The sequence below is a fragment of the Corvus brachyrhynchos genome, unplaced genomic scaffold, assembly GCF_000691975.1.
Source record: "Corvus brachyrhynchos isolate BGI_N302 unplaced genomic scaffold, ASM69197v1 scaffold10, whole genome shotgun sequence".
Taxonomy (NCBI): Eukaryota; Metazoa; Chordata; class Aves; order Passeriformes; family Corvidae; genus Corvus; species Corvus brachyrhynchos.
The window spans coordinates 429462-450779 of record NW_008236180.1 but is presented as its reverse complement, the minus strand read 5'-3'; the positions used below and the strand labels follow the sequence as shown (position 1 = coordinate 450779).

General features: G+C 43.2%; 1 long non-coding RNA gene across 8 annotated transcripts in view; it reads right to left on the bottom strand.

The window, feature by feature from the left end:
- The window catches only part of LOC108446335, a 129580-nt gene that overhangs the window by 61671 nt on the left and 46591 nt on the right, over positions 1-21318 (bottom strand). For 5 of the 8 annotated variants that reach the window (XR_001861502.1, XR_001861499.1, XR_001861500.1 and 2 more), the window contains 3 exons: positions 12882-12964; positions 5514-12527; positions 2107-2338 (listed from right to left, as the gene is read on the bottom strand). The exons of 1 other annotated variant lie outside the window; for it this stretch is intronic. This is a non-coding gene — a long non-coding RNA (uncharacterized LOC108446335). The remainder of the gene's footprint in view (positions 1-2106; positions 2339-5513; positions 12528-12881; positions 12965-21318) is intronic. 2 more of the 8 variants (XR_001861504.1, XR_001861505.1) reach the window with 1 other exon arrangement.

Below are 21318 nucleotides of genomic sequence, written 5' to 3'. Positions count from 1 at the left end.
TTTCTGTTGCCAGAATATTGCTAGTGGGCTTAGTATAAATGAGAATCTGGCCTTAATATTCTCAAACAGAAAAGTGAAATACACAGACATATTGACTTGGATTAGTATGCTCTGTTCTGTTAACCCAAGGTATCTGCATGGACCAAAACTGGCAGAAAGAATATGAATCTGAACCTCAAGTGCATAGCAGCTTCAGCGAGCACAAATGATCTAAAGAGCCAATTCCTATGGCAGTAAAATCAGGCCTGTAGAATCATAAAGGTTGGAAAAGACCTCCAAGATCATGGAGTGCAACCATTAACCCAGCACTGCCAGGTCCACCACTAAATCATGTCCTGGAGTATGGATCTAAACATTTTCTGCACACTTTAATATTGCTTATTTCCTTTATTTTTAGCATCACATCCCCCAGCCACACAGCACACAACTCAAAACACTGTCTACTTCATTTTACCCCTGCCGTGGCAGCAATCTTGGCGCTAACGTCAGAATTCCAACACCCACCTAAACACAAGCCACCCAGGAAGATCCAATACTTGATAACAAACTTCAGACTTCTAACGAAAAAGACAAAAAGCCTTGAATACCAGCAGTGCCTGGAGAGGAAGTTGTGTCCTTTGCTGGAGGGAGGCACAGCAATAAACAAAGGACAGCAATCCCTGCCAACGTGACCAGGGGCAATACACACCAGCCAGGAGCTGGAGGAACTTCCTTCTATCACCAGAAGCATCTCTGCACCCTGCCCATTAGCCCATTTTCAGCTGTGGCCCATTCCAGATGTTCCAGAGGAAGAGGGAAGAACAAACCAACCCGGAGGCCAAGTTAGGCATGAAAAGAGGGATGAAAAAGACAAAACACCATCTCATGCTGTGAGGAAGCCCTCCGGCAAAGGGATGAGGTGTGTTTCAGGCTCTAAAAAGACCTTGTCACCAAAAATAAAAAATCATCATATGAAAAACACAGGAGGGAGAAAGGTAACTCCAAACACATGTAAGCAAACTGGCAGGGGGGTTGGAACTAGATGGTCTTTAAGGTCCATTCCAACCAAAGCCTTTCTATGATTCAATGAAAATGGGCAAAATTCTAAGGTGTTTGAAATCAATGGCAAATCCCTCAAAATTTATTTGTGCCAAGATTTTGAGATGAACACATTTAAGTAGATTCCTACATTTATTTCTAAATAAGGGATGTGTAGCTCTTGAAATGTCTTCTTGGGATGTGCTAATTTTGATAGGAAAATGAAAGGTGCTAATTTGTCCCTGTCGCCATATAATATTAAACAGTTCAATGTGGGCTGATTTTGGAAACAGCACATGGCAGACACACTTAAAAAAATAATTGAAAAGGTACTGAAAGAATAATCTTTTCCAAATCTGTCAACAAGATTCTATCCACTGAACCTGGCAAGAAATCTAGCTTATTTTGGTAAAACAATCATTTTTGCTCCCCCAAACATTGTAAAATAAGAGGGGTCATGGAAAGAAAAGTGGGAACATTAAAAAGACCCTTGATAAATATTCAAGGCTGTGGTGCTGTTATCGTGGGGTATTTCCAAGGACCTGCACACAGGTTTTAAAAGTTCAAGTAAATGAGGAGGGCAGGAGGGAGCTCAGACTGCAAGGGCTGAGGCACTGCAAATTCAATTCACTGCGTGGTTTTGCTGTGAATGCTTTTCCAGCTCTCACACCATTACATAGGATGTAGCATCATAATGATGTCAACTCTTGGACCAAAGAACAAGCTGATTTAAGTTTTATGAGGGGAAGGATGAATACTTTCAAAGGCATGGTGAATCGAATAATACAGAACTGGTAGGATCACAGTTCAGGGAACTCATGGTTATGCTTTGAACTATTTTTAGCGAGGTACTGCAAGTTCAGGGATAGTTAGATGGAAAAGGCCTGCACAGCTCAAGTGAAGCACAGCCTCTCAAAGCATTGACAATTTGCTACCAATTTTGCAGGCAGAGAATCAAAACCTCTCTTCCCTTTCCCTGAGGGTGACTGCTGCAGCAAGGCTGCTCTGTGTGTGTGTCACTGAGCATCAGAGGCTGTGCAAAGCCGTCCCTCCCTGTGCCCCACCCTGGCACAAAGGACAAGCACTCACCTTGCATTCGAATCAGCACACGCCCCTCTCTGCTTTCTTCAGGATTCTCCAAGGCACAGCGTAGCAGGAGGGTGCAACAAAAGGATCCAGGCTCCCTCCATCCCTGCCTTGCCTAGAGCAGGAGCAGTCCCTCCTTGTCACTCTCCATCCCTCTCCCGAAGGTGCTGTGACTTTGTCCTGCCCACCCAAGGAGGGACTGCATCCACACGGTTTTAGCCCCAGCATTTTCAATCTGTCGTTACTCCACTGAAATTCAGATACAAAAGAAAGCACAGGTAGGGTGGTTTTCAATCAAAGCCACTGCTGTTCCTGCAGTAAGAGCAGGTCAATAAAGACCTTCCCCCAACTCCCTTTGGAAAGTCACTGCAGATGACTTCTGCCAGCTCTTGCTATGTTTTTGCCTCCTTTAAATGCATACTTGAGAATATCCAGTAAGTGCAGATCACCAGGAACACACAAGGAATGGGTTGCTTTATAAGCTTTACTACAATTATGGATAATGTTGGAAATATATACTGTATATTTCCTGTATGGTGGGACTGCTACGAGCACAGAAAATCCACATTGAAGGGGATTTCTATGCAAGCTATGCAGCAGATGAAGATTGTATTGCAAGCTTGAATTACTGATTCAAGCTGCTTCTTTTCCTCTCCCCACCCACTTCTCTAATAGCTTTTAAACTTAAATAGCCATATAAGTTAAAATGTTCTTTTATAGGGTGAAATAAACAGATTTTATGGTTCAGAAACTGCAAGTTTAGAGATCAACACTTTACCACTAATTCATGCAGGTTCAAGCTAAGGAAATGGCTCATTTTCCTCTCTACAGTGTCTGATGCTTTTTTTTTTCCTCCAAAAAATCCAAGATGCAATTTAAATTAGATGTTATGAAAACTCTGGATGCAGACAATGCTTTCTCTTAACAAAGTACATCTAGGTTGCTGCATTCCAGGTCCCAGATCCCATGAAATCAGAGGAAAATTACTGCTGAAAACCTCAGATTGGCTGGAAATTGATACAAAACTTTAGAATTTATTGTACATATTATTGATTGGGCCTTAAAGCAAAAAAACAGAAAACATCCAACAAAATAATAATAATAATAATAATAATAATAATAATAATAATAATAATATCACAAGAAAGCTTTCATGTGCCACTCTGGAAATCTAAAAATGTCTTATGATTGCAAATGTGATTTATACTTAAACTTCTTTTTAACTCTCAAAATGCTGCGAAGAATATTTAGCCCCAGTCCATTCCAGTGGAATAGTAGCAAATACCAGGTCCAGCTGTCCCAGTAAAGCAGAGGAGAAGCGGGACTGACAAGCCCCATACCTTCCACAGCTCATTTCCATTACTAGAATTATCCACTGGAATTCATGGGTAACCCTGGCATTCCAGTGAGCCAGGGGAATAACCATGACCCAGAGATGTGAATTCCAGATGCATGCAGAAATAATTGGAGGGTACAAAACCCCAGGAAGATACAGCTTGGAAAGTTTGGTATGATCTCAATGCACAGAAAGTTATTTTCAAACTGAGAGAGCAAGAAGTGATTCTACTGAGCAGTGGGAGACTCTGCCCTAAAGAGTCTAAAGAAAAATTGTGGTGCCCTGATAATTTTATGAGAAAAATTACAGTGATTATGTTTTATTTGTCTATCTATCTGTTTATTCAACCCTCATCACTATGATTTTTGAGTGTCTCATATATCCAGTAACAACAAGGGCGTATTTTTCTTCCCATTTATCAGCTACATTAACCAGCATTTAAGTGGTTAAAATGGAGGTTTTGTTTCCAAGCAAAGATAATCCTGTTCCTGAGGACACCAGTAATGGTGGTATATGACAACATAATCAGCAGCACAAGGATATAAACAACTCCCAATTATCCCAAACCAAAATTTTTGAACATCGAATTGCACTGAAATTCTGTTAGTGCAAAAGACCACAGTACCAAGCTTGCCCTGGCTTTCCCATCCATGGGGAAAAAACCAGACCATGTTCTCATTGTGTGGGGACAGGAGATAAAGGGGGAGGAGCAGTGGTGATGTGATTTCTAGGAAGTGGGAAGCAGCTGCATGGAAAACAGAGAGTGCAATAAGAACGCCACAAACAGTGGGATTTCTTGCATTTTTGCTTCTGTCAAAAGGCCAAATTCCCTGTGCCTCCAGGTGAGTAACAAAACAACAACTGTGAAAAAACCCCATTGCACATGAACACAACCTGAATGGAATTTGAGAGGATCCATTGGTGCCGTTTCCCACACGAGGTGCTCGGAGGCACCCATCATGTCTCAGAGCTCTCACACAGATAGGAACACGAGATTCTGTGCTAGAAACAGAGATGTCACAGGACACGGCATCCAGATCTGAAGACAGATCAAAGTAACCACACTGAGAGCCAAATCCAAGCTTGGGCTTTGAATATACCTCTAAAACATGGATGTTTTTGGAGCTAGAATTTGGGTTCTGTCATCCATCTAATCTTGAAATGGGTGGATCAAAGATGTTCCGTCTGAGGCTTAGCAAAGTGCTAACAGATACTTTTGAATAGAAATGGTTCAGTGAAATGCTCCAAGCGAGAAATAAATTTGTTGGTGGGCAAGTTGTGAAGCGAAGGAGAAGTGAAACTGGCTGAGGAAATTGCTGCATACCTGTTGATTTCTTTGATATGTTACCTTTTGAGGTTGGATTTATGTGCAACAGAAGTGAAGGAGAGGCACAACGTGGTTGAGGAATTGGACCAGAAAGTTGGTAGCAATGCCAGAAAAGACTGGAAATTAAGAAGGATGCCCAGTGGTTTGAGAGCTGGCTTGGAAACCAGCAGCAATCATATGTTTGGTTCTTCAGACCAAATTTCCTGTATGACCTTGGCCAAGTCATCTAATACCTCAGCTTCCAACGACTCAAATGGAGCTCATAAACCTTGTTAAAAAATAAGAAAACTTGTGGGGATGAAGGACCATGTCTCACCCATTGCAGCCTCACAGCTTGAGGTGGCCTGATAGAATCGTTAAACAAAAGAGACTGGATGGCTTCCTGAATTATTCAAAATAGAAATACAAATATAAAATTATAGAAAAGAACTGCCTGCAGAATGTTTCAAGCTGTAGGGACCAGCCTGGTTATAGATCTTCCAACATTTCCATGCTCCAAGGAAGCCACACTCCTGTTCAAGCTATAGGAAAAACACACACAAAAAACATTGCACAACTCTGGCTGGCACTGGCATTTGCTCTGTAGATGGCACAAGTGCTAACCTTATTTTCTACAATGTTTATGCCAATGTAAAGTGGAAATAACTATAGGAATTAATCCTGACATACATATGTGAGACATCTGGCCACATCAACACTATCATTTATTCCAGCATGCATTTTCCTGGCCACCATTTTTCAGCCTACCTTAGTCAACTGCAGTAACATTTTTGGCCAGTACAAATTTTTGACCTGATGTCTGTGTAGATCTGAAAGGAATTTCCCCTTCAACACGCATGATCTTCCATTAAGCAAAGCCAGTTCCATGATTCCTGGAAGAATTAAGCAGTACAAATACCCTGTAACTCTGGATCCTTGCAGTTAATGCTTTGGTCTCCTTTTAAGGGATAAGAAGTTAATTCTTTCACACCTAGTGCTGGTGGGTCATTTGGGGACAGTCTTATCACTCCGTGAGGAAAGGTACATGCCTAAATAATTCAAAATCTCAGATGCTGCTTATTCTTCTGCTCTAACTGACCAAGTGTTGTGCAAATTTTAGAGTGAAAAATATGCATTCAGCCTTGCAAATGGATTTACAGCCTAGATGGGTTGCTGTGTTCTGGAGAAGACAAAGGATAAGAATTTACTAATCATGGAAAGCTTTCTCCTGCTGTTACACACATTCATTTCATCAATAGTGACAATTAGAGAGGGACAAGCATTTCTACTACTGTGTCATCCCAGCTTGGCCCACAGCACTTTCTGAAGAAGGATTTTTCTTGAGGCACAGTTATCTTTAATGGAACAACACTCTTGGGCAACTGTTAGTATAGAGTATAGAAGGGAAGCAACCAATTAAATACCTACAAAATTAGAAGCTGAATTTCTACTGAAAACCAAGTGTATATTTGCATTAAAGGCCAATCTTGATAAAGATATTTGGGCAATAGAAACAATGAAAGTAATCAAATTGATCAGTAGAATCAGAACACTGACAATAATGAGCAGCAGAGACATAAAAAAATTAAAACTGAGTTAACAACAAGATATGGATTTTAAAATAATTAGAAGTTGAAACTTTTCCTCCTCCTAATTATTCCTTCAAGCTGTGATTTTCAAACTTCCATTCAGCTGCTACTTAAGCCTGATACCTCTGAAAACTCACAGCTGCCTGGTATACCTGTGTTAAAAGTCCCCAGAAGCCTACATGGTGCTTCACTTACAGTACACAACTGCTCTGCTTGGAGAGGGCAAAGCTGTTGCCTTCCTGCTGGAAATGTCAAGGTGAATTGTGAAAAACAAGGGTTATGTCCTAAACCTTGCTCACTCGTTGTTTTACACTTTTCCATCTTGGGAAGGCAGCTCCCATTGATACATATAAGTGGGAGAAAACGCTCAGGTCTAAAACTTGCAGTTTCCTGCCTCCTGCAGAACGGTCACTCAGCAAAGATATCCAGGTCCATGCATGTCTCACATGTGTGAACATGGTATTTTCCTTTTCCAAGCAATGTCCAGCTGAAAACCACGGAAACCTCTTTAGCCACAGAGACATAAAGATGCATCAGAGAACATTCTCACAAATTACATGCATCTTTATGCACAAGCAAAGACAAAGTTAGCTGCCTCTCCCTGTAGTGTAAAAATTCCTGTACAGATTACACACCTTATTAATTCTAGACCAGTGAACTTTCCTCCTAGTTTATAACAAAGTGTTACATTATTAGTCAGGCTTCCCAGCAACTTTTGATAAAAAATGGTGTTTTTATTGCTGTATAAAAAATACAAGGCGAGTTAAATGTTCAGTATTTTCTTATAAAATATTTAAGTTTATAAACTGTTGCAAACAGGCTGGTGTTTATATAATATTCACAGACATCTGTAATGCCTCTCATGAAAGCTAATGTATAAGCTCCTAGCTACTGCAAAAGGGTTTTAAAGATGCTCTGCCCATCTTAAAGTGTAATTCTACATAGTCTGAAGAGCTACTTTGATAACAGTTTGTTTTGAGCTTAATGTTTATTCCTCCCACTGCTGTCTAGGCTGAAATTTGCTTACTTTATGATTGAGGGCCCCAGTGCATTTAAAATTTAAATACCTGACTAGGACACACTTACTCAGCAGAAAGCACACACAGGCCTAATTTCAGGTACATGCTTACATCCTTTATGTCTCAGGACTCAAATCATACACCCACATTATTTAACAGACAGAAAAGCAGTTGGGAATACAGGCATTTCTGAGGCAGAAGAATGAATCTCCCAAAGGAAAGAAGCTCTAATGACCTCTTTCCCAACTATTGCCCAAGTATCTACCACTGCTAAGAAACAACTGCTGCTTCAGGTTCTGAGTTGTTGTAATTCTTGTTGTGTGTTCCTGTAGATATTTTATTTTTGCTGCTAAAATAAATAATAAAACTACTGAGACTACAAGCACACAACTGCTCCTACATCCAACAAAATGCCAAGCAGAAGTGGGATTCTTCTCCCCCCATCAATAGACTGCCAGGTGTCATATTTGCACCTTGTGACATTTTGATGTCAAACACCAGGAAGAGTCAAGAATATTTATAATTTTGAGTGCCTTGTTTAAAACTGAACAATGTCAGAGAGACTCTCCTTGGATTTCTCCTTCAGTTCATTTAGAGGCAGCAGAGCTGATGCAAGAAGACTGTAAGTCTCAACCACACAACCTGATGCCAACAGCTGACCAGCAGAGTCTGAAGAGACTCGTGGCATTCCCCTCAAACCTATTTCCACTACACATCAAGTGTAAACTTGGATCAAATGCGGTTCTGAGCCCAAAGGCTCACAGTGAGGATCTCAGGTTACCCTCATCTGGCTCCACTCAACGTCTTCAGAGCAGTCCTGCCCAGCAATCACTTTATGGCTTCTGCAGATGGAGCATTTGCAGCATTTCATATTTGAAAAGGCCAAGTGGTTGGTGATCAGTACCAAACCACCAGCTCCACTGAATGACAGCCTTTCTGCTCCCTCACACAAGTCACAGACTAGAAAACAGCAATGCAAGCCCACAGCAATGTTTACTATTAAGGAGCAATTTCCATATCTACCTCTTTCTTCCCACAACTACATTTTATAAGTTCCAACTCAGCTGATTGGCAGGTGATGGTCAGAGCTGTGATCTCATATCAGGGACAAGCATTTCTCACACATGCTTTGGGCCAGGTGAAGACAACCACAGGCTGGATGGAACTCTAGGTCTGAGGAGCAAGAACAAGTTGCAGAAATGGACCAGATGAACTGTAAGCAGGTACAAGAATCTGAAATGGGGATCACATGGGTGCCACACAAGCAGACCTCATGAAAGAAACAGCTCTGAAATTCTGTGCGAGCTATGAGTTCCAGGTGTGGGACCTGATGGAGAAAGGTTGACAGTAGCTCACTGTGTACTGGATAAATAAGGTGCACAGTGACCATCTCCCCTGGTCCTTTCCTCATCCTTACCCTGTCTGTGCTGGGACTTTGACCATCTAAAAGTAATCACAGTTTAATATGGTGGGAGACAGTCAAGTGCTACAAGTTTTAAAACTCACCTATCCCAGACAAAAGACTGAGTAAAGGAACACAAAACATACTGGGTATACTCATAAATAAATACAGGTTGTGAAAGTAAAGGAGCAAGGGCAGCTGTAGGATACACTGGGAGAATATCTTTCCCCTCTACAGCAGACAGATGATCCCAGTCTCAGAGTTTTTTCTATTTATTTATGATGACTGATACATAGTTTGTACTTGATTTTAAGGAAAGTTACAAGGAGGAGTAACTTAATGTACTGTTTTCCAGGAAACGTGTGGCAGAGCTGGTATTCATCAATGTGGAGCACACATGACAGGCTGTCTGATGGGAGAGGAAAACCTGCACTCGACACCAAGTGCATCCAGAGAGGATTTAAAAGAGAAACTAGATGTTCTTATATCCCACTCTGTTACTCAATCAGTGCCCAAAAGTAACTCTAGCCTGCTTTTTCTTCTTTACATCACCTTTCTTTCAAAGGTGTGAGGAAGCATTTAGCACCTTCTGTTGTCTGCATCCCATGCTCACAGATAATCTGGGAATTTTCTGTTTTAACCACATTATGTATAATAGCCAAAAATGTAGGGGACTGGAGCTGTCCTCAGTGTATTTCCCCACAGCTTTTCGCCTGTGAAGATTTTTATGTTGTTCCTCTATGCAATTTACAGGGTCTGTGATCATGGAGGGGAAGTTCCATAGTACTAAAAGGCCTAAAGCAACCCCAGGACAAGAGCTCTTATCCTGTGAGAAAAATTTCAGAATCCTTAAGGGTTTATTTTTCATAGTTTCTACTCCTTTGTTAGGTGTAAGCAAATTATTTTTCCCCATCACTGGACAGATCTGCCACCTTATGGGTCTGTGTCCTCAAGAAGATTCATCCTCTACAGTAAATGCAGAAACACCTAATTCCTCCCTAAGCTCTTGCAGAGTGACAGACGGAGCCAGTGCAGCAGGTCATATTTCTGCTAAACTCACACAAGTAATATTTCCTTCACAGATCCAGCCCTTCTGGAGCTCCTTCTCCACCCACATCTAAATAGCCTCCTTTAGAGCTTTGCAAGCCAGGACTGAGCAAACTGACAGGTCCCCTCTGCTACCATTTATACACTGCAGCATCATCTCTGGTATCTACACACGGTGGCCAGAAAGGCACCCACTCTTTTGGTAGGTTCACAGAGCAACACAGAACAGAAACACCTGCACAGACAAAGAGCTGTTCTCAAAGATCCTCTGTGCAATGCTGGTGGCACTGAACATGACCTTCAAAAATTCACTGGGTAGTATATTAACTCTCCTCAAAGCATGAATTTATAGAAGAAGGGAAAAAACCCCAAAAAACATCAAGACTGAAGAGCTTTCCTTTTAAGAACAAAAGTGTCCTGGTAAATTAAAAAAATATATATTTAAAAATAAATTTAAGTCATTATAAGCCAGGAATAGCCTGAAAATATTCCCATCCATGTCCTTTCTTAGTTAATGAGGGGCATTAGTTAACACTGCCAATAACAGACTGTTGTGGTAACTCATCACTACCACTACAACCCAGCTGTAATCAGACAGAAAGGTACCAAGGGTTGGCCAGTGCAATCATTACCAGACTGAGATTATTCAAAGAAAGAAAAAAAAGAGCAAGAGTTGTTTTTTTTTAAAAAAAGGAACCTTTGTTTATTTGATTAACTCTTCGCCATCTATTTTAATTCTTCCCTCTTCTTCATGTAGTCATTTTCCACTCATCTCTCCCAGCTCCCCTGCTTGCTTTGCTTAGCAATGCACTTCTTGCAAGCACATGAAAACTATTCCAATGGTACCAATCATGCATATTCTCAAAAGGCAGGCTTACCCTAAAAAGCACTCAGAGTCAGAACAAGATGCAAGACAAGTGGATCCAGCAAATGAATAGGAGGCATCACAGTGAGACAATTATGATGAATATAAATAAGCTGGCGAAAAGAAATATCATTTCACTGAAACATGCAATTTTGCTGAACCCAAAATCATTCTTGGAGACAAATCTGTCTTCAGAGAGCTTTCAGGATGAGGATTTTTGAGGTTGCGTCAGCTGTGATCAAAGAGAGCAACATCCCAGATATTTATACTGAGTCTGTCCTCATCCTGCAATGGCAAATCTTGAATGTGAGAATTGCCATTATCTGACCATCTCACGGTGCAAAGTTCACAAGAGCCATTTTTGGGAAGGAGAATGTTTTTAAAGCCAGTTAGGCCACACCCTCTCTTGCTTTTGTTTAGAAGTCACTGTGCAGCACTAGGTAGAAATACCTGAGCCGATCCAGCATGAAGCAGCTGGAGTACAGAGAGCAGCACAGACACGCTCAGCTGCCCAGAGCCATGAGGTGGAGATCCCCACCACCGGAGACTGCAGTGGGGGCAGCTCGGACAGGTACCTCCATACAGAACTGTACAGCCTCCTCTGGACATCCACAGCCTCCTCTGGACACTGCACACACCTCTCTGCTTTAGCCTGAACAGTCAAAGCTGTGACAGCTCATGGAACACTGCACATTTCTCACATGGTGCAGTAAGTCAGACAAATCCAACCACCCAAACACTGCCAGTAACTCTGGTTGGTAATGATCTACAGGATGAAAACCATCCAGCAAAATACAGCAGTTTTGAGGGGTTTATTGTGGGTTATTTCTTTTTCTCTTACTTTTTTGCCTATTTGGGAATTACTAATTGTTCCAAACTGATATTATTAATTGGCTCACAGCTCCACATACATTGTCAAACTGCTGGTCAGCTGGCGGGCACACTGTGCTTTCCCAGCAGATTTCTTTCACAGCTGGATTTGCCATCTGAAAGGTCCTTCCCATTTCCAGCTCTGCAATCCTTCCAGGCAGAAGGGAGAAGAGGAACGGACAGATGCCTTTCCACAGAGATGTAACAACCCTAGCAGGTTCTCAGCATGTCAATAACAATCTAATCAGGCTGCATTATACTGAGGGGAAAATGAGGTCTCTGACTTTGCCAGAACACTTCACACATCCGCCTGCTCTTACAAACACATACAACACACTCCAGTTTCCAGATGCAGATAAGGATAACCACAGCGTGGAAAACAATCCAAGAACTAGTCTAGCCAACTCCTAGCTGGACCTCAGCCTCTTTCCACCTCCTCTCCTTGCTCTGGAATAACAATCGCTGCCTGTAAATTTAATGAAATTTCACAGACAACTGCTCTGTGTTGATGTCGAAGACAGTGTCCTGCTGCTCTGAGCATACACAGGAAAGCTGTCCCACCTTCCCTCTCCCCCTGTCCTGGTGTAATCACAGGGAAAACTGCAAACCTAGCTATGCCCAGGAAGTAGGAATTTATACTGCAAAAGTCCTGATGGCACCCTGAGAAGGAACAGCTGCAAGGACCTCTCCTCCCTATATGCACAACCAATTGTACAGAAATGTCCTGCAGCTCACCAAAAAATAGTGCACCAGGATTTTCTGTGCAGTCCAATTCCTACCAGAGCTCCCTCCCTGGGCAGGGCTGATTAAAGCTGACCTAACCCTGACTGTAAAACTGAGCGTCTGGTCCTCAGATGACCATCGTTAGCCTGAATTAGTCACTGACTTGTGAATCAGAGAGCAATGAACCACCACAGAAGCAGAGCTGCATGCTGGCTGCTTCTCCTGTGTGCTCCGAGGCAAGGACTCATACCCAGTAGCAATCTGTTTCTGTGAAAAAAAAAAAAAAAAAATTACAAAACAGCAAAATAGGATTCTGAGTCAAGACTCACTGCCTGCAGGAAGGAGGAGGATATATTTTTTTTTCTTTCCTGGCTGATTACCTAAAGAAAAAAAATTACTAGCTCCAGTGAATGAAAAAGAACCTTTCAGTCCAAAGTCCTCAGTCAGGCCATCCAAATTCCCGGTTGCCTTGATCTCTTTTCCAGCCAATGAGCTCCTCTTATGCTCTGACTGATGGTGTTGTATATTTAAAAATGTGTTTATTCTGACAATTTTCTCCTCTTTTATGTAAGAGGACAGGCAAGCAACTCATCCCCCAAACCTCAAGGAAAGAGCACAAACCTTGGCTGCAAAACTATTTGGCTCCCTGAAGACTGTTGATTCTTGGACAAACTGTTATTCCATCCCCAAAAGATGTACTTACCCTGAAAAAGAAAATGCACACACAAACATACAACTGAGTATTAAGAGCTTTGGTAGATCTGTGACTCTGGCCCTATGACTAAAGTGTCAGCTGCTTCTGCAGAAATGGACATGGTAGTGGAAAAAAAAAAATCCCAAACCAAAAAACAAAGGAAGGGTGAACACTGAACTGCCCACAGCTGGACTGAGCTGAACTTCCATGGCTAAGCCACTAACACTGGGTTCTCCTCAGTGCCTCAGTGTCAGTGAGGTTATGGAAACCAGAGAGGCAAACAAATGGGACTTTCTAAACAGATCAAGGGCTAAAGGAAGGGGAAAAAGGGGTGTGGGGGAGAAAAGTCAGAGAACATCCGTTCTGTGGAGGGCTGTGTGTTTCTCAGGGTACCCAGGAGTTCCCTTGCCTTCCTCTTAACACTCCCTTTTGAGTGCATTTCCCTTTGGTTGTGGGAAAAGCATATTCCACCAGCCCTCTTAAAAAGCATGTTGCAGTGGCGCTGCCTGAAATAGAAACCAGATTTTTGTCTTCAAGACCCCTGCCTCAGCCTCTGTTGCTAAGGCCTGGCCTTAATCTGAGCAGAAAAGACAGGACTGGAAATGTGTGTACAACCCCACTGTACACCAAGAGAGCACATGAATTAGTCCAAACAGAGCTGGTGGGGATCTTTAGTCCCTTTTACTCCCTTTTCCTAATGAGCTCACCCCTGGTTTTTACAGGAATGACTGCACAATTAATGCCTGCACAAATACATCTCCAGTTCTGCATAAGCTTCTGCATGCTGAGGGGTCAGCAGCCCTGAAAATGATGACCAGACAGCCACATGATGAATGGAGCACAGGGACCAGATCAAAATAGACTTTCAAATTAAGTCCAATTTCAATAAATCCCTCTATTTTTATTACTATTGGCTATCTTAAACTGCATTTAGTGTCTACCATTTGTCTTCTTTTTGCACAAACTTTTTGTAGTTAGAAGAGATTGCCTTTAACAAAATCAAAAAGAAGCACATGAGCTCATTGTCTACCAGGTTATACCCTCCCGCTCCATGGCCTCATTCCCAAGGGTTTTGCTATTTAAAGTCACTCCTGATATCCAGACCCTGATCTCCTGGGATGTCACCCAGGTGTTGCCTGGGGGAGAAAAGGGGCTGAAGGTTTCACTGAGGGCTGGCCAGAAGAGGGGACATGACCTCCATGGAGGTAGCAGCCAGCCATGAGAGCCATGGGAAGCACCAGCCAGGCTGAGTGAGTCCCTGCCCAGTCCCTGCCTCCAGCTGAGCTGCTGGAGGAGCCCTTGGCCAAGCTCACACCGAGTAACCTGCCCACAGAGCAGGACCCAAGTGCTCTCCACCATGCCCAGTTCCAGGCTGCTAATAAGAATGGAAATAGATAAGAAATTCATGCCTTGTTATCTTCAGATGGCATCGATTTTGGAATGCAGCCAGCCAGCCATCCTGGACCAGAAGCTTCCTCACAAAAAATTTCCTGCAAAACCTCCTACCTGTGGCAGTCCTGCATTTCCCACCCACATGGTTTATCCTGAATCTTTCCAGATGGGACATGTGGCACTTAGGGACATGGTTTAATGGTGTAATTGGCAGTGCTAGATTAACAGTTGGGCTCTATGATTTTAGAGTTCTTTTCCAACCTAACCAGCTCTGTGATTCAGACAGTGCTGGAAGAGCTCGTGACCTCCGGGGCACTGTGTCAGGGCTGCACAGATCCCATTGATCTCCTCCCTTTTAACTTGGCGGAAAGCTCCAGTTTTCAAAAACGATTCTCTTTAACCTCTGTGAGGAAGGAGAGATCTCAGGGATTTGAGTGCTCATCATCTTAACGCTGCATTAGCGGGCAAAGGAGGTTGTTTGGGATTCTGCTCAGGGAAGGGCGGCTCGGGAGAGCGGGGCCGGGGAGGTCAAAAGAGGATCAACACTGAAGAAGATGGTTGTGTTTTTCAACGAGCTCTGCTGCTAAACATGCCAGAGAGCCGGAGCTAGGAGGGAGGGCAAGGGTGTATGATGACATGGAGGAAGGGAGAGAAAGCCTTAGCCAGCAAGACAAGCATCCTGAGTCACAATGCTGGGGAGGTGAGGCTGCTTTGCCAAGGAAAGGCTGACAGAGGAAGTCAGATGCCTGGAGTAATTCCACAATGTTGTAAAAAAAAAAATGAAAGTAAATAAATAAATATAGAAAGGGTTGCTGCAATTCTAGCCACAACCAGCATGCAAAATCCCACTGATGTGAACACCAGCTACCCACAGCTCCGACTGCCAGAGCTGCCCCTGTTTGTGTGTACGACTGAGGGGGTGAGGACAGTCCATGGATGAGCTGCAACCCCAGGCTCGTGCAGAGCATCTCCTGATTAATCAGCCAGGCACATGAGGCAGAGAGCTCCATCCACAGCTCCCATGGCCACAACCAGCATCCCTCCACACAAGCGTCGAGAGGAGCCATGTGCTCGGTCCCAGCCCCAAACCCCAGACTGGGAGACAGCTGAGTCCTGTGCCTGCCTCAGCCCCGCCTTGCTCGGGCTTGGAAGCACCACGGCTGTGAACATGGCCAAGATGAACAGTTTTAGATGAGAGAAGAGCTTGTTTTGCTGACTCATAGATGCGATTTTCATAAAGATGCAGGGAATTTGTTGAACTCTGGTTTCACTTTGCTTAGGTCTCCACAGCTTCTTTCTATGGCTATAATCCTCTTCTTATTTACTTTTAATTTCTGCTGTAAAACCTCCTACATTTCACTGAGCTTTTAATTAGAAATGCAACAATGAAAATCTGATTTTTTTTTTTAATATATACCAAAAGCACTATGCTACACACCAAGGCCTTTGAAAACACGCCAGAGTTTCTCTGCCAGCAAACCTCAGCCATTTTTTTTTCATCTGACAACGTGTAAAGTGAATAAAAAATCCTGAAAAATAAAAATAATGTTTTTTCCATCATTACTAAGGCATTAATAAAGCACAACATTTCATAGTCCTCTGAGAACTGGGGTAAAGTTGGGACCGACAACAGGAGGAAACCATATTTCCATTTCGTCTTGTAAATATTTTTCTTGCAGTGCTTTGCTTCAACACTGAGGGTCTAAGGACCAAGGCACAACAGTGTGTGTAGGCAGAAATAAGATCTTTCATTAGATGAACCGGAATAGCTGGGAAAATTAGATAAGTTTCCAGGTGCTTCCTAGCCAGTCTCTCTCACACAGCCACTAAGATAAATCTATTGAAACCCTTTGAGCTGGAGGGCTCTGAGGGCTCCACTTAGGTTTGCTTTCCGTCCTTGTTTCCAGAAGCACAAGTGCTTTTTACAGCTTACCTGACTGAAGGGCAAGGATTAGATCTCTTCAGTTTCAGAGAAGGGTCTGCCCACTCCTTAAACCAGCCAGAATCACTCCAATTCTTTAGGCTCCTTTGTTTTCAATGGTCAAAAGAGTGATTTAGAATATAAACACACAAACCCCATAAAAAAGCAGAGATAAAACCAATTCCCTAATATGAAATATCATATCCACTCTTCTTAGTCCCTTCTCTAAGTTCAATTCTCACCAAAATCCACACCAGATAATGTCTGGTTGCTCCCAGAACAGTGATCTTGTGGTGTAGCTGCTGAAGAGCAGAGTAGATGCCGCTCTATTTCACACCCCTGTGACCAAGCCACCAGCTCCATCCCAACTCCATAAACTTCACAGAGAGAGAGGGAGGAGGAGGTTAAAACGCCCAGCAGTTTGCCATGCCCAGGCAGAACAGATCTGCCATTCTGAGAACTCAGCAGACATGGATGGAAATCATTGATGGAAAAAAGGGACACCAGAGAATGCAGAGATCGCTCTGGATGATCTGAGTCTCAGCTTCGCAGTGTGAGGGGCTTCTGTGCATACGCACTGAAGGAAAATGGCTCTCAGTGCTGCTGAAAATGATCTTAACCTTCGAAAATAAAAGCAATGATTGTGAAAGAGGTGACAAGGTTGTTCTGGATACTCTAATTGAAAAGTGCTGCCATTTTCCTGCCTTCTCTGGATATGGCACTGCAGTTAATCAGAATTCAATGATAAATAGTGCTGGGAAGGAGAAGGGGTTTTATTTGCTCTAAGCAGAGGACAGTCAGCAGAAAATCCATGAGGGGCTGTGAGGCAGACATCAACCTAACCTGGTACACAGACACATCACAGGATTTCAGCATCAGCAGGAGCAGCAACCACCTTGTTCAGAGCTGCTGAAGCCGTGCTCACAGCTCAGCAGCCTGCAGAGCTCTTTCACACCCCACCAGCAGACCTCAGCAATGGGGCTGAACTCAGATCCTCTAGCAACAGGCAGTGCAGAAAGCCCAAAGGATGACTGAATATGAAGTCTTTCTTTGGAAGAACAATGGAAAAATCATCCAGCCAGGATCTGAATGAGTAACTGGTCCTGACACCTGAACTACCAGCAATCCCAAGGGCTGCTTTAAAAAGAGTAACAAAATCACAAGATTTGTCAGCAGATTTTCATTATGAGGAAGCTGAGGTCAACCATATTTCTAAATTAATTTTCTAGTACATCTTGGTTAGACTTTAGGTAGTAGTCCTTCCTTCACCCTCCCCCCCCCCCCCCCCCCTTTTAAATAAGTACAATTTAATAGAGTTGCATAAAAATGAGTAATACATTAGTTTCATTTAGACCCAATATGAAATGAGTCATTTTTTTCCAGCACATGACCAGGCTGTTATGTCTCTCCTAAGCACACCACAGAAAGATAAAGATGTTACATTTTGCCCATAAACAGACACAGTAAATCATCTGATTCTTTGAAGTGACAATGAGTTCACTGCCTGAAAAGGTCTATTTGAAGTGCACCTTTCCCTGTCATACCCACATCCCCACAGCTGTGTCAGACCCTGGGAAAGGGGCACATACTTTGTTCCCAGACAAACTATGTCTATCTCCTCTGGCTGACAAGGGGGGGGCGCTGGGGGGAAAGTCTCTTTGACAATGTGGCCCCAAAGGGAATAAACATGGTACCTTTATTTATAGATCCAAGGCTTGATAACCTGACCACTACATGCTCCATCCCCTTCAGGCTTTAAAAAACCAGTATTTATTCTTGCCCTGTTTTGGGCTTTTCTGCTCCTCTCATCTTTCCAGCTCTCTGCCTCTCAGACACACTCCCTTTAGGAAGGTGGTGGGTTCTGACTGGGACTATGAAGTGCAACGTTTGTGGAGATAACACGATGGCATCAAAACTGCTTTTCTGTCTTCCCCAAGCTCAGCTTTGCCTTTTGGCTTTATCCCTTATGTTTGAACTAGAGGGAACTGCACAGACCAGGGATTCCTTATCTTGTAAATTAGGCTCAGTATAAGAAAAACCTGGCCAACTAAGCCAAGACAGCTGTTCTCTCTTAAAACAGAGAAATTTATATTTAAAACTAAAAATGCAGCAGAAACAAACTCCCAGCACAGGGTAGAGCAAAAGAGGGTATTTGGCATCCACGAGGCAGGATGTGCTCTGCAGTGCTCCCAGAAACTCAGCAGCATTTGAGAGCCAGTCCCATCACAGGAGCATCACGCCCGCTTGCTTGCATACCCCAAATCATTGTCTCACACACTGGCAGGAGGGATCAACCCTACCTTGGCTGTGTAGTGGCAACAACATTCCTGCAAAATCTGTCAGGTTACACTGAAATTAGGGTGGATTCACTGAATTATTATTTTTCTTTGCTAAATTCACCTCTGACCAGTCCTTTGGTCACTCTATGGTAAACATAAGCACTAATCAAAGGCAGGATTAATGGTAAAAACCAAAACAGTTATTAACCTATCTACTTAAACACAGCCTGACAGAAACAGGTCATTGCATCCAAAAATCCCACCTTAAGGAGGAGCTCCCACATCCCTCCCAAGTCTTTTACATCTTCTCTGGCCTCCTTCACATCTGAATTCACAGAGCATGTTTTAAACGTACTGGTGGGTGCTCCCCAGTGTCATTCTCATTGACAGCCCCAATCACTGTCAGTAAATGTACCCTGGCAAGTATCCCTGATAGAGTCTAACCCAACCTTGCCCTTCACTGCCCTCCAGAAACCAGTCCATAACTTACTGACTACAGAATACATCTTTTTCCTTCCCAAGGAAATCTCTTTACTGCACCAACTGACATAGAAGGAAGAGACAAAACACCTTTCCTGCTCCCAAACCTGTTCTCAAGGTCAGGAATGGGAGTAGGAGATTTTTCATTCCCACTGGAGTATTAGTTTGTTCCTTGGCTTTGTAGGACTGACTACAGCATTTGCTGTAGTTCCAAATCCATGTGCAACTTTCAGATCTCCTAAAGCAGTAACTGATGACCAATTAACGCATTTCCTATGTGGGGATGTTCACCCTGCTCACAAATATCCAACAGTGCTGACAGTATCAAGCAAAGTATTCCCTTCGTTTATGCACAGACCAGTTTTGGTGTCAGCAAGGACAATTCAGTGTCCCACTATGCACAGAGACTTAAAAGGTTTTTCCACCCTTAATCAAAAAGAAATTAGGAAAAAAAGAGAGAAAACCCAAAATTCTTATTGTCACTTTAAGTAAGAGGCAGACACAAGATGATCTCGTTTCACATGTTTTGATTTGGTAACAGTAAGAAATCATTGGTTTACACAAGACAACTGTATTCCTCTGGATTTATACAAATGTGGCCAAGACCACAGTGCTGGTAAAAATTCACCAAAGCTGCTCTCTTGCCTTCACATCTGCCATGCAGATCCCATGACATTTCTGCAAACTCAGCTCCCACCCACTTAGCACAATCCATGAAGATACAAATGGATGACTTGAAGCTCCTTTTCAGATCCCAAATCCAGGAACTTCTCTTGTATTGCTCAAAGTTTGACACAGCAATAGTGAAATCACTTTTTTTTAAAATCTTTTTATATGAACTGTGTATCACCATCTCTTCACTTCACAGTTTGAGCCAGTTTTAATCCATTGCCTTCCACCACCTCAGTCCTGAGGGTGCACTGAGGTCATGTTTCCCATATTTTCTTTGAAATCATGAAACTTATAGGGAAAGGGGGGGGTGGTGGTGAGTAGAGTGTATTTTAAGACCTTCTGTAACTCAAGACCTGGAGCTATAGGAAAGGACTATGCATTGCAGCACTGATGATCAAATCATGAGTTGGCAACACTGGGCTTTCATTCAACTGAACCACAAATGCACTTGAAACAGTGACTTGCTTTTCTCCTTTTGTTTCCGATCTGCTCGGCATCTTTGCTGACACAAAATGACCAAGGTCATTTCTGCTCTGAATCAACATCAAAAAAGGGAAAGGAAGAAAAGTGAAAATATCACTCTCCAAATCTTCATCCCACAGCATATTCCAGAGGGCACAACTTGATCATAACTCTCTCACTCTCCCGTGACCTCTTGCAAAATAATCCCCCCTCACATGCAAGTCATAAAGCAAAGCAGTTCCTTTTACAGTGAAAGTGCACACTGGCTGTGATGGCAAGATAAAAGTCATCCAACAACACACACAATTCCAGCTTATCTTGAGAAAAGTGATAGCTCAGCCACAAATGGTGAGGGCTGTGCAGTGAAGGCAACTTGCCCAAGGTTACAGGGGATCCACATTATGGAGAATTTAGCCTCTCCACCTCTGGGCTGATTCAGCACACAAGTGAGGCAGGCAAAAGGTCTGCTGCCCTTAAATTGTGGATACTGAGTATCCACACAACCAAACTGCACATTAGCACTCATCCAAAGGGGCTACCTTCCCCTTCCCAAACCTCAGGAAGCACTTGAAGGACATGGCTGCACTGTACAACTGCCCCCATACCAGCAGCCAGATGATGTCTCACACCATCACCAACACAAGCCCTAAAGCAGGGTGACTCTTACTAGTTCAGGTTTGAGGCTGCTTCCTACTGAAGCGTGTGGAGGAGGGAAGCCAACCTGTTTGGGACTGTGCTTCCTCCTCTATTTTCAGTCACATGGACACAGCACATGGATGTATGAAGTACACCATCCAAGGCCATAGCCTCACTGGGAGGAGTGGAAAGCCCCAGTCCTAGGAAGTGCAGGTGCAACATCATTTCCAGCCATGATCCTCTTTATCCCAGGCTCTGCTCCTGGGGAAGCAGCCCCTTCACCACCCAGCTTTCCCTCAATACAATCCCACCTATTTCACTGCACAGCAGAGAGGCAAACACGAAGCTCCAGATCACCAAGGACATTTCAGGTTCCTTTATGTATCAGCAGCAAAACCTGAGCCAAGCCTGGAGACAGCTTTAGGCTGTGGTGTGTATCCAGGGGAGAAAGCATTTCTTGACACTCTACCAAGGACCTCTGCTTGCTCTCAGACTCGCACTGATCACAGCTAAGGAGTGAGA